This window comes from Heptranchias perlo, unplaced genomic scaffold (assembly GCF_035084215.1).
Source record: "Heptranchias perlo isolate sHepPer1 unplaced genomic scaffold, sHepPer1.hap1 HAP1_SCAFFOLD_59, whole genome shotgun sequence".
NCBI lineage: Eukaryota > Metazoa > Chordata > Chondrichthyes > Hexanchiformes > Hexanchidae > Heptranchias > Heptranchias perlo.
The window spans coordinates 1,200,940-1,217,025 of record NW_027139612.1 but is presented as its reverse complement, the minus strand read 5'-3'; the positions used below and the strand labels follow the sequence as shown (position 1 = coordinate 1,217,025).

Sequence of the window (16,086 nt, the reverse complement as noted above, 5' to 3'; positions counted from 1 at the left end):
TAATGGTCTTGTTCAAACTGTACAAAATAAAAATCAATTGTGATCTTTTTAAAATAATGAACTGATTTAAAGCATTCTCCAACCAAACAAAAGCACCAAGCATTCCCAGGACAATGAGAGATTATATGAGTGGGCAAAACTGTGGCAAATGGAGTTCAATGTCGGGAAATGTGAGGTCATCCACTTCGGATCTAAGAAAGATAGATCAGAGAGTTTTCTAAATAGTGAGGAGCTCGAAACTGTGGGGGAGCAGAGAGATTTAGGGGTCCAAGTGCAGAGATGATTAAAAGCTAGTGGACATTTGCAAAAATAATTAACAAGGCTAATAGAATGTCGGCCTTTATTTCAAGAGGGCTGGAATATAAAGCGGTGGAAGTTATGTTCCAGCTGTACAGAGCTCTGGTTAGACCCCATCTGGAGGGCTGCATTCAGTTCTGGGCACTGACCCTCAGGAGGATACATTGGCCTTGGAAGGGCTGCAGCACAGATGCAACAGAATGATAATGGGTCTAAAAGCGTTAAATTATGAGGACAGGTTGAATTATCAAGGCTAGTATTCCCCTGAATATAGAAGATTAAGGTGTGATTGAATTGAGGTGTTTAAGATGATGAAAGGAGTTGATAGGGTAGATAGAGAGAAACTACTTCCTCTGTTGGGGGAGTCCAGAACAAAGGGGCATAACCTTAAAATTAGAGCTCGGCCGCCCAGGGGTGATGGTAGGAAGTTCTTCTTCACAAAAGGGTAGTGGAAATCTGGAATTCTCTCCCACAAAAGTCTGTTGAGGCTGGGGGTCAATCCGAAATTTCAAAACGGAGATTGATAGACTTTTGTTCGGCAAGGGTATTGAGGATCAAGGAACCAAGGCGGGTAGTTGGAGTTAAGATACAGATCAGCCATGATCTAATTGAATGGCAGAACAGGTTGAGGAGCTGAATTGTTCCTGTGTAACAGGCTCGTGTGGCTGAATGGACTCCTCTTGTTCCTATGTAACATGCTCGAGGGGCTGAATGGACTCACCTTGTTCCTATGTAACATGCTTGAGGGGCTGAAAGGCTTCTAGATCCTGTATAACAGTATCGAAGGACTGAATGGCCTCCTTCTGTTCCAGTGCAACAAGCTCGAGGGGCTTAATGGCCGAGTCCTATTCCAGTGTAATAGGCTCGAGGTGCTGAATGGCCTTCAGTTCCCGTATAACATGCTCGAGGGGCTGAATGGCCTGCTGCTGTTCCTATGCAACAGGCTTGAGGGGCTGATTGGCCTCCAGGTCTGGTGTAATGGGCTCGGGGCTGAATGGCCTCCTCCTGTTGATATCTGACAGGCCTGAATGGTTGGTTGGCGTCTAGTTCCTGTATAACAGGCTCGAAGGGCTGAATAGCCTCCTCCTGTTCCTATGTCATAGGCTTGAGGGTCTGTCTGGCCTCCAGTTCCGTTGTAATGGGCTCGAGGGGCTGGATGGCCTTCAGTTCCCGTTAACACGCTCGAGGGGCAGAGTGGCCTCCTCCTGTTCCTATGTAACAGGATTGAGGGGCTGATTGGCCACCAGATCTGGTGCAAGGTGCTCCAGGGGCTGAATGGCCTCCTCCTTTTGCTACCTGACAGGGTTGAACGGTTGATTGGTGTCTAGTTCTTGTATAACAGGCTCGAAGGGCTGAATGGCCTTCAGTTCCTGTATAACAGGCTCGATGGGCTGAATGGCCTCTTCTTGATTCTATGTAACAGGCTTGAGGGGATGATCGGCCTCCAGTAACGATGAAACGGGCTTGATGGGCTGTATGGCCTCCTCCTTTCCCTGTGCAGCAGCCGTGAAGGACTTGCCGCCATTTTGTCCAAGATGGCCGCCGTACTGACAGCCATTTTGTCTAAAAATTAGAGCCGAACCTTTCAGGAGCGAGATTAGAAAACATTTCTATACACAAAGGGTGGTAGAAGTTTGGAACTCTCTTCTACAAACGGCAATTGATACTAGCTCAGTTGCTAAATTTAGATCTGAGATAGATAGCTTTTTGGCAATGAAAGGTATTAAGGGATATGGGCCAAAGGCGGATATATGGAGTTGGATCACAGATCAGCCATGATCTTCTCAAACGGCGGAGCAGGAACGAGGGGCTGAATGGCCTACTCCTGTCCCCATGTTCCTATGATATTATTTATATGGAATTCCGGCAGGCATTTGATAAGGTTCCACACATGAGACTATTGGCAAAAATGAAAACACATGGAACTTGAGGCAATGTATTGACATGGGTAGAGAATTGGTTCGGAGATGGGAGACAGAGAGTGGGGATAATGGGCACATACTCCAATTGGCAGGATGCGACTAGTGGTGTCCCCCAGGGATCTGTAACTGGGGTCTCAGCTTGTCACCATATTTATCAATGACTTAGATGAAGGAACAGAGAGTCGTATATCCAAGTTTGCTGATGACACTAAGTTGGGTGGTACAGTAAGTAGTGTGGATGCGAGTGAAAAGTTGCAAAGGGACATTGATAGATTAAGTGAGTGGGAGAAACTATGGCAGATGGAGTTCAATGCGGGGTAATCCACTTTGGACCTATGGTCAGGGTATTTACCAAATGTTAAGAAGCTAGGAACTGTGGAGAAGCAGAGAGAATTAAAGGTTCATTTACATAAATCAGTAAAAGCTAACGGACGGGTCCAAAAATAATTTAAAAGGCTAACGGAGCGTTAGCCTTTATCTCAGGGGGCTGGAATATCAAGAAGTGGAAGTTATGTTCCAGTTATATAAAGCTCTGGTTGGACTGCGTCTGGAGTAACTGCGTTCAGTTTTGGACACTGCACCTCAGGAAGGATAGATTGGCCTTGGAGGGGTTGCAGAGCAGATTCACCAGAATGTTACCGGGGCTAAAAAGGTTGAATTATGAGGACAGGCTGCATAGATTGGGCTCGTCTTCCCTCGAGTATCGAAGATTGAGGGGCGGTCTGAGCGAGGTGTTTAATATGTTCAAATTATTCGATAGAATAGAGAGAGAGAATCAATTTCCTCTGGGGAATCAAGAACGAGGGGGACATAATCTTAAAATTAGAACCATGCTATTCAGGTTCGAAATCAGGAAGCACTTTTTTACACAAAGGGCAGTAGAAGTCTGGAACTCTGTCCCCCAAAAGGCTGTGAATGCTGGGGGTCAATTGAAGCTTTCAAGACTGAGATCGATAGATTTTTGTTGGGTAAGGGTATCGAGGGATAGCGAGCAAAGGCGGATAAATTGATTTGAGGTTCAGATCATCTCTGATCTAATTGAAGGGCGGAACAGGTTCAATGGGCTGAATGGCCTCCTCCTGTTCCCAATGGAAATGTTGAGAAAATGCTTTGTTGAGGCTGTGACGTCAGGGTCAACCCCTGTCCCAACAAGGCAGGCCACATTTGGGAGTTTAATAACTTTGAAATGAACATTTTTCTTTTGTGACTTGTGCAACTTCGATCAAGTGAATAGTTATGAATGAGAATCAATGCCGTCATTCTAACTTCTGGCTGGTAACCAGATCAGAGGTTTCTGTAGTGTAGTGGTTATCACGTTCGCCTCACACGCGAAAAGTCCCCGGTTCGATCCCGGGCGGGAACATTATTTTGGGGCAGATTTTTCTGTCCTCTGTGAAAGAGCCTGTTTTGTTCAGTTCGACACAAATTCGTGGTCTCACGAGCACTGAACATTTTAAACGGAGCCCTTCAAAATACAGTGTGTAAAATGAGAAGGAATAAAAAGTTCATCGCACAAAAGACATTATTAAACTTTTCCAACATCCCTCAGTGGCCTTTCATTCTGCAAAATAACGTTATCGGTTAATTAATGGTGAATAACAAAAATATTGTTTTTTTTTTCTTCCATGCGATTAATATAACAAGTGTTCAAAAGTTGCTCTTCTGGCTGGAAATCGCACCCCGGCCGCAGTGGTAAAAGCGGTGAATCTTAACCACTGGACCACCAGCGAGTTTTACTTACAGCATTATCAGATTTAACGAGGATTTCCATTTCTCTGTGATTCAGCTTTTAATCCTTTTTGGCTACTGATTGCGAATATTCCCGTCATTAAATAGGAATAAAGTACAATAGGCTCAGGAAAACCCGGGGAGGTGGCATCCCGCTCACCGAGCCTTTCCAGCATCATTTATATCACCAAGCACTCGAGTGAATGAACCTTTCTCCGGGGGGGTCTCAATGTGGAAAGGGTGGCGAGGCAAAGTGCTATTTATCCGTCAGGATGGCCGAGCGGTCTAAGGCACTGCTTTCAGGTCGCAGTCTCCTTCCCACTTCCGACATTGGTTACTTTGACTCCTATTTTATTTCTTGCTTGAGCTGCAGTTGATTTTTCGGCCCAGTTGATTTGCTCTTCACGCAATAACCAACCCGGTCTCGATCCACGGCACGTTTTGACGCCCACCGGATCATCCCTAAACCAACCTTCAAACGAAAATATGCTTTAAACACAAGGTCGCAACTATGGAGGGAGCAGACACTTGGGGAAATGTACCATCGGAATTAGAGTAGGCCATTCAGCCCCTCGAGTCCGCTCCGCCATTTGATAACATCATGGCTGAACTGTGATCGAACTCCATATACCTGCCTTTGGCCCTTATCCCTTCATACGTTCTTTTGGCAAAAAGCTATCGATCTCAGATTTAAAATTTGCAATTAAGCAAACATCAATTGCCGTTAGGGAAAGAGAGTTCCAAACTTGTTCCATCCTTTGTGTGTGGAAATGTTTTCAAATCTCACTCCTGAAAGATGTAGCTCTAATTTTTGGACTGTGCCCCCAAGTCCTAGAATCCCCAACCAGCGGAAATAGTTTCTCTCTATCCAGAAAATGACAATGACACAGTCAATGAAAGGTGCAGTTCACGAAGGCGACTCACCAGCACCTTCTCAAGAGCAATTAGGGATGGGCAATAAATGCTGACCTTGCCATTGACACCCACATCCCATGAATGAAGACAAAAAAAGTCGCCTGCATGGCCGAGTAATTTCCTGCTGCTAAACGACGGGAAGAATGAAACCGTCGGCTTCAGTCCTTTGAACGAACTGTATACACTTGCCGTCGAGCTCAATCCCCACTTGGTCCTCTGCCCCGAATATCCACTGCATCAGAAAATCCTCCACAACATAGAATCACAGCGTGAAAACATCACAGAAGGAGGTCATTCGGCCCATCGTGCCTGTGCCAACTCTTTGAAAGAGCTATCCAATTAGACCCGCTCCCCTTCCCTTTCCCCATAGCCCTGCAAAATTTTCCCCTTCAAGTATTTATCCAGTTCCCCTTTGAATGTTATTATTCAATCTGTTTCCACCAACCTTTCAGGCAGTGCATTCCAGATCATGACAATTCGCTGCGTAATAACATTCTCCTCATCTCACCTCTGTTGCCAATTACCTTAAATCTGTGTCCTCTGGTTACCATTCTTTCTGGCACTGGAAATAGTTTCTCCTTATTTATTCTATCAAAACCGTTCATGATTTTGAAGACCCCTGTTAAATCTCCCCTTAACCGTCTCTGCTCTAAGGAGAACAACCCCAGCTTCTCCAGTCTCTCCACCTCACTGCAATCCCTCATCCCTGGAACCATTCTAGTAAATCACCTCTGCACCCTCTCCAAGGCCTTGAGATCCTTCCTAAAGTGTGGTGGGCAGAATTGTGTGATGGCCAGCTGGGGTCTAACCAGTGATTTATAAAGGTTCAGCATAAGTTCCTTGCTTTTGTACTCTATGCCTCTATTAATAAAGTCAACGATTCCGAATACGTTTTCGTTTACAATCTCTTCAACTTGTCCTGCCACCTTCAAAGATTTGTGTACGTATACCCTCAGGTCTCTCTTTTCCTGCACCCCCTTTAAAATTGCACCATTTATTTTAAAGAGCTGGCCAACGCACGATGGGCCGAATGGACTCCTGCGATTCCATGATTCCATGTTTTTGATTACACCTCTATGAAGCGCTTTGGGACATCCCCCAGAAGTGGGAGTCAGCAGTTCACTTTCTCCCTTAACACTTCCATCTGACCTGGGCTGGACTAAATAGGTGTTTTCGTGGTGTAATGGTTATCATGTTGGCGTCACACGCGAAAAACTCCCGGTTTAATCCCGGGACAGAAACAATTTGCTGGAACTTGCTCCTCACAAACCTCCAGGCACGAGCTTTCTCTCGTGTAAATTGGGCTGCAATCCTTTCACATTCAACAACGGCTGCACCAGATTCCTCGTCTCATCACCACTGAACACTTTGAAGCAGACTCCAAAAATAAAGTGCGTAAAATGAGAAGGGATGAAAGTCAGAGAAGTTCGCGTCGTTTCGACATTTACTCGGCAAACTTGTTAGCATTTCGTTCAGTGTGAACCAGAAAGTTGTGGGTTTATTAATGGTAATTGAAAGAATCATCTAAGAGACTTGTATAATTTTGCGTAATTAAGTGAACTGTTTTGTAAAAACAAATGCGCTGACCGGGAATCAAACCCGGGCCATAGTGCTGAAAGCGCCGAATTCTAACCACTCGATAACCATAAACCCGACTTATACATTGTCAACAGATGGTTATAAATATATTGGGCTGCAGCCGTGTTAGATTGAAAATATATTTCTGATTTGTAAGATGTAAATGCATTTCATGACTGCTGCTTACAAATCTATTTAGATATATCTTTTAGTTATTCCTTTTTTGTGGGGTATATATTGTAAATGTATTTTCTGGATATTTATTTCTCTATGTCTTACTTTTCATTACACACAAATACATAACACAGATACACAGAGATATAATGATAACCACCAAGCAGTTACACCCAAATGTATTTATAAGTGTCACAGGTGCAATCATATATATTTATAACAAGATATATCATATTGTAAAAATAATCAAAATAAATTTATAAATGGCACACATAACTTAAACACTCAATTTATAAAGAAGCATGACATCCATTTATACACATCCATAGTTTAAATTTTCACACCGTCCTGTTAGCAGTCCTGAACAAAGTCCAAACACCGAAAGTCTCAGCGTTTTTTCAGATGCTGCCCTTCCTGTTATGTATTTTGAGCAGTTCCTTTCCTGTGATGTGATGATTCTGGGTTCCGGGTGTGTGTCATTGGATTTGCTGCAGTCATGCTGCCGCGGACAGGTGAAGGCTGCTTCTGTGGCTGCCTGATACCCGGTGGGAGTGGGAGGGGATTTGGAAATCTGAAATAAATGAAATGGTGCATGAGAAACTTTCATAAAGGTAAATAACCCGATCGCTACCATCAGACCTCGTAGCGCAACGTTAGCGCGTCTGAATCTAAATCAGAAAGCTGCGTATTTAAATCACGGCGGGGGTCGCATTTGGTTTTAGCGCTGGTAGAATTCTGAATAATTCCGGAATTCATATTGCATTCCCTTTTTCACAATAAACAGAACCCTGCTCTGAATTCTGCCTCACTAGTTCCCCAGTGTCAGGGAGAGAAGCGTCTGATTCCCTCATTTATTTATTGCACGAAACATACACAAACACACTTATGAATTCAAAATCAGCCTGCAGCTCCACACGCACAGAGATAAACGCAGTCAGATAGACAGGGAAAAACCGGGAAAAAGACAAACCGGTTTGTCACAGAATTGCCTGTACCTCCACGGTCGAATGTCAGGGCTTTTGTTGTTCGCTTTCGTTCCACACCCTGGAATTCAGGAGAATCTGGTACATGGTTTGTTGGATAAGGCACGGGCGCGATGGCCCGAATGGCCTGCTTCTGAGCTGTATCCTTCGAAGATTCTGAACTCAGCCCCTGGGAGGGGAGGCCAGTTCATGTGGAAAAAGATCCGGATGAGAATGATCTGATTCATAAAGGGGAGGGAAATTAGGGAGCTCCTTCGGAACATTAATTACTTGAAAATGAAGAAATTTTCCAGAGTATCTTGTTTGGTTTTGATGAATGAAATGTTTGTAAAAAGGCATCCGTGGAGAAGGATTGTGAGCTTTTAGGACTAGAGGGGAAATGAGGAGATTTTTTTTTTCACACAGAGGGTTGTTCCGATCTGGTAGCCACTCCCTGAAAGGGTGGTGGAAGCAGCTTTCATAGGAACTTTCAAAAGGCAATTGGACAGGTACTTGAAGAGAACTGATTTGCAAGGTTACGGGGAAAAGGCTGGGTTTTTTGGACTAAATTGGACAGCTCTTTCAAAGAGTAGGCACGGCAACACGGCCGAATGGCCTCCTTCTGTGCTGTAATAGTCTATGATTCTGGTCCATGATTTTAGTGTGGGACAGGAGAGATGTTGTTTAAAGAGAAGTAAAAATGTCCCAATCAGAGCAGAGAGAGGTGACTGGTCAGTTCCCCTCTGCCCAGTATAAGTCAGCAGCGGTTACCAGTTCGCTTTACACGCGAACGGCCCTGCTTTCGATCCTGGGCGGACAATTTAAGTTGCAATTGCTGTTTACAATCTATATTAATGACTGAGATGAGGGGACCGAGTGCAATGTATCTAAGTTTGCTGATGATACAAAGGTCGGTTGGAAAGTAAGCCGTGAGGAGGACGCAAAGGGAGGTGGACAGGTTAAGTGATTGGGTAAGAAGGTGGCAGTTGGAGGATAAAGTGGGAAAATGTGAAATTGTCCACTTTGGTAGGAAGAATAGAAAAGCAGAATATTTTTTAAAAGGTGAGAGTCCAATAAATGTCGGTATTCAGAGGGAGTTTGGTGAACATGTAAACAAATCACAGAAAGTTAACATGCAGGAACAGCAAGCAATTAGGAAGAAAAATGGTATGTTGCCCTTTTTGAAAGGAGGTTGGAGTCTCAGAGTAAGGAAGTCTTGCTGCAATTAAATAGGGCTTTGGTGAGAACACACCTTGAGTACTTTGATGTCGTCTACATGGATTTTAGCAAGGCTTTTACAAGGTCCCAAATGACAGACTGGTCAAAAAAGCTGCGATTGCACTAGAGAGGGTACAGAGGAGATTTACGAGGAGGTTGCCATGGCTGGAGAATTTTGGCTGTGAGGAAAGATTGGATAGGCTGGGGTTGTTTTCTTTGGAACAGAGGAGGCTGAGTGGTGATTTAATTGAGGTGTACAAAATTATGAAGGGCCCAGACAGAGTGGAGGCGAAGGACCTATTTACCTTAGCAGGGAGGTTAATAACTTGGAGGCATAGATTTTAAATGATTGGTGGAAGGATTTAAGGGGAGCTGAGGAGAATTTTTTTCACCCAGAGGGTGGTAGGGGTCTGGAACTCACTGCCTGACTGGGTGGTCGAGGCAGAATCCGTCGTGACATTTAAAAAAATACTTGGATATGCACTTGAAGTGGCGTAACCTACAAGGTTAAAGACCGAGTGCTGGAAAGTGGCATTCGGCTGGGTAGCTCATTTCCGGCCGGTGCGGACAGGATGGGCCGAATGGCTTGCTTTTGTGCCGTAAGTTTGCTGTGATTCGACAAAATTGGCAATTCTTTTTTGTAACAGCATATTCCCAACCCAGGCCGCCGTGATGAAAACACCGAAGCCGAACGACGAGGCCAGCAGGGAAGGCATGTAAGAGTGTTAAATATATCAGGGAGTGTTTGCATTCGGTACAATTAATATTTCAGCTCCCAGTTACTGCAGATCAGGGATCAAAACCTGACATCAGCATCAGGACGCTCAGAATATTTTCTTTTTATTCGTTCATGGGATGTGGGCGTCGCTGGCGAGGCCGGCATTTATTGCCCATCCCAAAAAGCCCTTGAGAAGGTGGTGGTGAGCCGGCTTTTTAAACCGCTGCAGTCAGTGTGGCGAAGGATCTCCCACAGTGCAACGAACGAACAGACAAAGCACCGGTGGGCGCGCCGGTTGCAGGAGAGCTGGTTGTCGGTGATATCGATGCTTTGAGCGAGACCAGACCGTTTCCATGTTTCCACAAACAATGTCCCATCTTTTATTACTGGAAAAGTAACACTGATAGTGGACAATTGCATTTCTGTGGCTGCAACATGTAACTTTGGCTCGGTGACACGCTGCTTTAGTGTATCTTGCAAGAAAAAGGACCAGACGGTCTCTGTGGCGCAATCGGTTAGCGCGTTCGGCTGTTTATCGAAAGGTTGGTGGTTCGAGCCCACCCAGGGACAGAAATTGCACCTTTTTCGTCCCACTTTTGGATTCATTGCCTCATTCTGATAGCACTGAAGCCGGTGCCAGGTTTCAATTCCTGATCAGCAGTAACTGGGAGCACTTTAAATGGCTCCGATCTCTTCATCTCATTTCAAGTTTTCTAATGTGTGATTTGGCTGCAAGAAAACACTCTGTGAACAATGTCATCTGAGCATGCCTGATTCGCCATAATTTACACTGCGGTCGGATATCAGGCACATGAAAAAAACACAGTGAAATGTTTGTGTGGGCGCGATGCTCTGGGATTCCCTGCCTGACCATCTCCACCGATCCTTCTCTGCAGCCTTCCGAAATACAGCGCAGTAAATGTATCTCTGTGAAATGAGCTCCTGGACAGTAATACGGAAATTAGTTTGGCTGAGGGGTTATATCCCTAACACGAGGTTGCAGATATCAGGTTTCCGTAGTGTAGTGGTTATCACGTTCGCCCAACACGCGAAAAGTCCCCGGTTCGAAACCGGGCGGAAATATTTTGAAACGTTGTCCCCATTAAAAATGATTAAATATTTAACGATTCACATTGGTGATTAAATGTGAACAAAGTCCATATCTCCAAGCCCTGTTATTGGAGTCCGCTGAGAGCAGGCGATGAATGCCAGCGTGATATTGGGGGTGAAGGCTGCTTCCAATGCTGTCTCATTACCGGTGGGATCTGGCGGAGATTTGATAAGCCCCATCCATTCAACCAATATATGAAACGGTGTTTGAGAAACATTCAAAAAATATAATAACATCCAGGAGCCTGTCTTCAGAGTGCGTGGCGCAAAGGTCTGACTCCGGATTAAAAGGCTGGTGAACTTGATTCAGCTTTCTGAAATGTACTTGTCCATCCTTCAGAGGTCATGGGAAATATGTTTTTTGCCTTTCGAAAAAAGACGCGAAAGTTAGAGACATGTTTTGTTTTCAACACGGCTGGTGAAATGGCCGGACTATCATAAATTCGGAGTCGCCTTTGAAACATTTAAAGGCGACTACCTAAAAATCACTTCGTGCAAATTTAAAATCACGGTTCCTATTTATTTCGGTCTGAAAGAAATAACGATAAACGTGTCAGTCAGTGCCCGCGGTGAGACGGTGATGAACTTGTTTGTTGCGAAGTTCACCGCTGGGCTAAAGTTGACGCCGTTTAAAGGACGCGAACCCACTCAATGTAAAGGATGAGCTCATAACCAACAGGTCCCGTCAACGTCAAACACCTACTTTCTTGTTCAATAGAGCGAGCAGAGGCGTGTACATCATCAGACGCCAGCAACTTTAAGAAATGGAACAGATAAAGGCATAGATGCAAGTTCCAAATCTTTTCAATGCAAAGTTATTTCACTTTATTTGAAGTGCCGTGAGGCTAAAAACGGGTCCGAGATGATTTGCGTTCACTCGTGACTTGTTTTCCAGTGTTTGTCCGTCAGGTTTGCAATTCAATTTGTATTGGATATTGAAGATATTTCAGGATGATTGCACATCATAACATGTGTAAAGCAACCATCTTGATAACTTCAATCATCACACACTCCACATCGACACTGCAGAGGCCCCAGCACCCCTTTCAATATTGTTTTTCTTAACTCACAGTTTTCAAAAGGGAATTGGATAAACGCTTGGATCAAACTTTTTCAGGGTTATGGGGAAACAGCAGGCGAGTGGGACGAACTGGACAGCTCTTTCAGAGAGCTGGCACTGGCACGATGGGCTGAATGGCGCTATCTTATTCTATGATTCTATTAATAGATCAATTTCCGCCTTTCACTGAGCCTCCCTAAATGGAGCGCAGTAATCGTGTCCCTGTGAAATAAGCTCCTGAACAGTAATACGGAAATTAGCGTGGCTGAGCGGTTTGAAACTCTGGTTAGGCACCTAACAGGAAATTTCCTCTCTAAGATTGATTAGTTTATCAATTATCTCCCCCTTTCGATCTTAAATGTCTTTACATATCTTTTTGATCTCTTCTTCTACTGTCATGCCCACAATACCAGTCTCCCTGGTAAATACTGAAGCAAAGTGATTATTTAATATTTCTGCCATTTCGCTGTCATTGCCTGTGAGTTTGTCGTGTGTCTCCCTTAGTGGCCCTATTATCATAGAATCATAGAATCATAGAATCATAGAAGTTACAACATGGAAACAGGCCCTTCGGCCCAACATGTCCATTTCGCCCAGTTTATACCACTAAGCTAGTCCCAATTGCCTGCACTTGGCCCATATCCCTCTATACCCATCTTACCCATGTAACTGTCCAAATGCTTTTTAAAAGACAAAATTGTACCCGCCTCTACTACTGCCTCTGGCAGCTCGTTCCAGACACTCACCACCCTTTGAGTGAAAAAATTGCCCCTCTGGACCCTTTTGTATCTCTCCCCTCTCACCTTAAATCTATGCCCCCTCGTTATAGACTCCCCTTAAGAGACATGTTTTGTTTTCAACACGGCTGGTGAAATGGCCAGACGATCATAAATTCGCAGTCGCCTTTGAAACATTTAAAGGCGACTACCTAAAAATCACTTCGTGCAAATATTCCTATCCTAAATTTTCTTTGGCTGTTGATGTGTCTCGAATACTTTGCTTTTTTTGATATTCCTTTTTTGCCTTTCCAATAGATCTTCAGACTTCTTTCCCAGTCTTATCACATTCCCCTCTCTCCTTTATTGGCTAGTGTGTGCCCTTTTCTTCAGTTTAAATTTTGCCCTTGTTTCTTTATTCATCCTTGGTGTGTCATTTCTGGCTAGTTTGTTCTTGCTTTTTAGTGGGATATATTTCTCCTGGACTCTATTTATCACCGTTTTAAATGTTTCCCACTGCTGTTCTATTTCTTTGTCCAGGTCATTAATATGTCAAACATATCACCGTTTGAAACTTCTCAAGTCACATTTCCATGACAAAGCCAGTTGCTTTTGTGGGAGGAGCAAATCAACTTGGTCTAAAAATCAGCTGCAGCCCAATCCACAAATAAAATATTTTCACGTCTTCGTAAAAATAAACAATGTCAGAAGAGGGATTCGAACCCACGCCTACCGGAAGAGATTGCGACCTGAACGCAGCGCCTTAGACCGCTCGGCCATCCTGACTACAAATTTAACGTTTCATTATGCATCAATTCTGCACCGTTGGCCAGTGAACGCAACATAAAAGTTTTAAATGATACTCGCCCAACGTGGGGCTCGAACCCACGACCCTGAGATTAAGAGTCTCATGCTCTACCGACTGAGCCAGCCGGGCCTGATGGTACATCACCGCCTTATCTATTATTGCAGCAAGCAGGAGAAAGACTCCATTTCAAATTATTGGAATCAATTCTGAGTGACAGGATCAACTGTCACTCCGAAAGGCACGGACGAATCAAGGACAGTCAGCATGGATTTTTTCAGTGGAGGTCGTGTCTGACTAACCTGATTGAATTATTCGAGGAGGTGACAAGGAGGATCGATGAGGGTAGCGCAATTGATGCAGTCGACATGGATTTTCGCAAGGCTTTTGAAAAATTCCCACATGGCAGATTGGTCAAAAAAGTAAAGGCCCATAGGATCCAAGGGAATGTGGCTTATTGGAGCCAAAATTGGCTCAGTGGCAGGAAGCAAAGGGTAATGGTCGACGGGTGTTTTTTGTGGCTGGAAGACTGTTTCCAGTTGGGTGCTGCAGGGCTCCGTACTTGGTCCTATGCTTTTTGTGGTATACATTAACAATTTGGACTTAAACGTCGGGGGCATGATTAAGAAATTTGCCGGTGACACAAAAATTGACCGTGTCGTTGATAGCGAGGAGGAAAACTGTAGACTGTGGGGGTTCAGGCAATTTTCTGATAACAAAGCACTCAATCTATCTCTGAATGAATTTTGAACGAATACGTGTGTTTGACCCAGCACAGGCACGATGGGCCGAATGATCTCCTCTTGTGGACTAACATAATACGATGATACCAAGTGTTGTCAGACAGAAAAGCAACACATTCCAAATAAGAGCAGAGAGATGAAACTAGACTAACAGCATAACAGCACGGTGAGATATTGTATTTGAGAAGGATGAGGAGGGATAGTTTTTCAAGGTGGTAGTCACTTAGGGTATCATTTGTGACTTTGTTAAGGACCATTTCATGCTGCGACAGTCTCTGGCACTGTGTGAGAGTGTGGGATTCATTCTGTATCTGTCAGTCTCTGGTACTGTGTGTGAGTGTGGGATTCATTCTGTATCTGTCAGTCTCTGGTACTGTGTGTGAGTGTGGGATTCATTCTGTATCTGTCAGTCTCTGGTACTGTGTGTGAGTGTGGGATTCATTCTGTATCTGTCAGTCTCTGGTACTGTGTGTGAGTGTGGGATTCATTCTGTATCTCTCAGTCTCTGGTACTGTGTGTGATTGTGGGATTCATTCTGTATCTCTCAGTCTCTGGTACTGTGTGTGAGTGTGGGATTCATTCTGTATCTGTCAGTCTCTGGTACTGTGTGAGTGTGGGATTCATTCTGTATCTGTCAGTCTCTGGTACTGTGTGTGATTGTGGGATTCATTCTGTATCTCTCAGTCTCTGGTACTGTGTGTGAGTGTGGGATTCATTCTGTATCTCTCAGTCTCTGGTACTGTGTGTGAGTGTGGGATTTATTCTGTATCTGTCAGTCTCTGGTACTGTGTGTGAATGTGGGATTCATTCTGTATCTGTCAGACTCTGGTGCTGTGTGTGAGTGTGGGATTCATTCTGTATTTGTCAGTCTCTGGTACTGTGTGTGAGTGTGGGATTCATTCTGTATCTGTCAGTCTCTGGTACTGTGTGTGAGTGTGGGATTCATTCTGTATCTGTCAGTCTCTGGTACTGTGTGTGAGTGTGGGATTTATTCTGTATCTTGTCACTCTCTGATACTGTGTGTGAGTTTGGAATTGATTCTGTATCTTGTCAGCAGTGTGTGTGAGAGTTTGTGATTAATTCTTTATATAAAACTGTGTGTTAGTGTGGGATTCTTTCGGTATCTGTCAGTCTCTGGTACTCCATGTGACTGTGGGACTCATTCTGCATATACAGTCTCAAGTACTGTATGTGGGAGTTGAATTCATCCTATATATGCAGTTACTCATACTGCATGTGATTGTGGGATTCATTCTGTATATACAGTCTCCAGTACTGTATGTGGGAGTTGAATTCATCCTATATATGCAGTTACTCATACTGCATGTTAGTGTGGGATTCATACTGTACCTGTCAGTCTCTGGCACTGTGTGTGAGTGTGGGATTAACTGTGTGTCTGTCAGTCTCTTGTACTGTATGTGAGTTTGGGATTCGTTCTGCATCTGTGAGAGTTGGAGTCATTCTGTGTCTGTGTGTCTCTGGTACTGTCTCTGAATGTGAGATTCATTCTGTATCTGTACGTAATTATTCTCTCAGATTAAATTATGGTGTTCAATATTGCAGCTTTTATATCTCAATGTTTAAATAGTTTTACTCCTTGTTTAATTGGTAAATATGGACATACTTTCGGATTTGATGCTGGAGGTTTTAACCAGATTATTTGTGCGCTTTTTGGAGTACTATTAAATCTGTATCTCTGTGAGTACTGTTGTGGATGATAATGTATCTTTAAAACTGATAAGGTGACATTTTTGAATTGGTATGTAATGTGTAGATCAGTCTGTAGAAATGGAATTGATACCGTATCTTTCAGTCTAATATTGTATGAGATTTTTGGACTGGTATGTAATGTGCATCTCAGTCTGCACTAATAGAATTGATACTCTATCTTTAAATCTCATTCTACGAGTTCATTCTGAACAGGTATCTAATTTGTCTCTCAGGTTTACTATCTTTCAATATTTCTCAATCTGATACTCTGCCTGAGTTTTGGACTTGTGTGCAATTTGTATCATATGATACACATTTCGAATGGATATTCCATGGATTAAAGTCATGTGTGTGAGAGTTCTGGGCCAGTATTCAATTTGAATCTCGGGGAACATTATTGGGATTCATTCTGTACCTTTGAATCGGGTAC

At 43.8% G+C, this 16,086-nt stretch overlaps 5 non-coding genes across 5 annotated transcripts; 3 read left to right on the top strand and 2 right to left on the bottom strand.

Moving 5' to 3' along the window:
• Positions 1-3,509: 3,509 nt before the first annotated feature.
• On the top strand, positions 3,510-3,582 carry trnav-cac (transfer RNA valine (anticodon CAC)). The gene has a single exon. It is a non-coding gene; the product is annotated as a tRNA-Val (tRNA).
• A 6,426-nt stretch (positions 3,583-10,008) lies between these two features.
• On the top strand, positions 10,009-10,082 carry trnan-guu (transfer RNA asparagine (anticodon GUU)). The gene has a single exon. It is a non-coding gene; the product is annotated as a tRNA-Asn (tRNA).
• A 440-nt stretch (positions 10,083-10,522) lies between these two features.
• On the top strand, positions 10,523-10,595 carry trnav-aac (transfer RNA valine (anticodon AAC)). Its single transcript has one exon. It is a non-coding gene; the product is annotated as a tRNA-Val (tRNA).
• A 2,505-nt stretch (positions 10,596-13,100) lies between these two features.
• Positions 13,101-13,184, bottom strand: trnal-cag (transfer RNA leucine (anticodon CAG)). Its single transcript has one exon. It is a non-coding gene; the product is annotated as a tRNA-Leu (tRNA).
• A 78-nt stretch (positions 13,185-13,262) lies between these two features.
• On the bottom strand, positions 13,263-13,335 carry trnak-cuu (transfer RNA lysine (anticodon CUU)). The gene has a single exon. It is a non-coding gene; the product is annotated as a tRNA-Lys (tRNA).
• Positions 13,336-16,086: the final 2,751 nt, after the last annotated feature.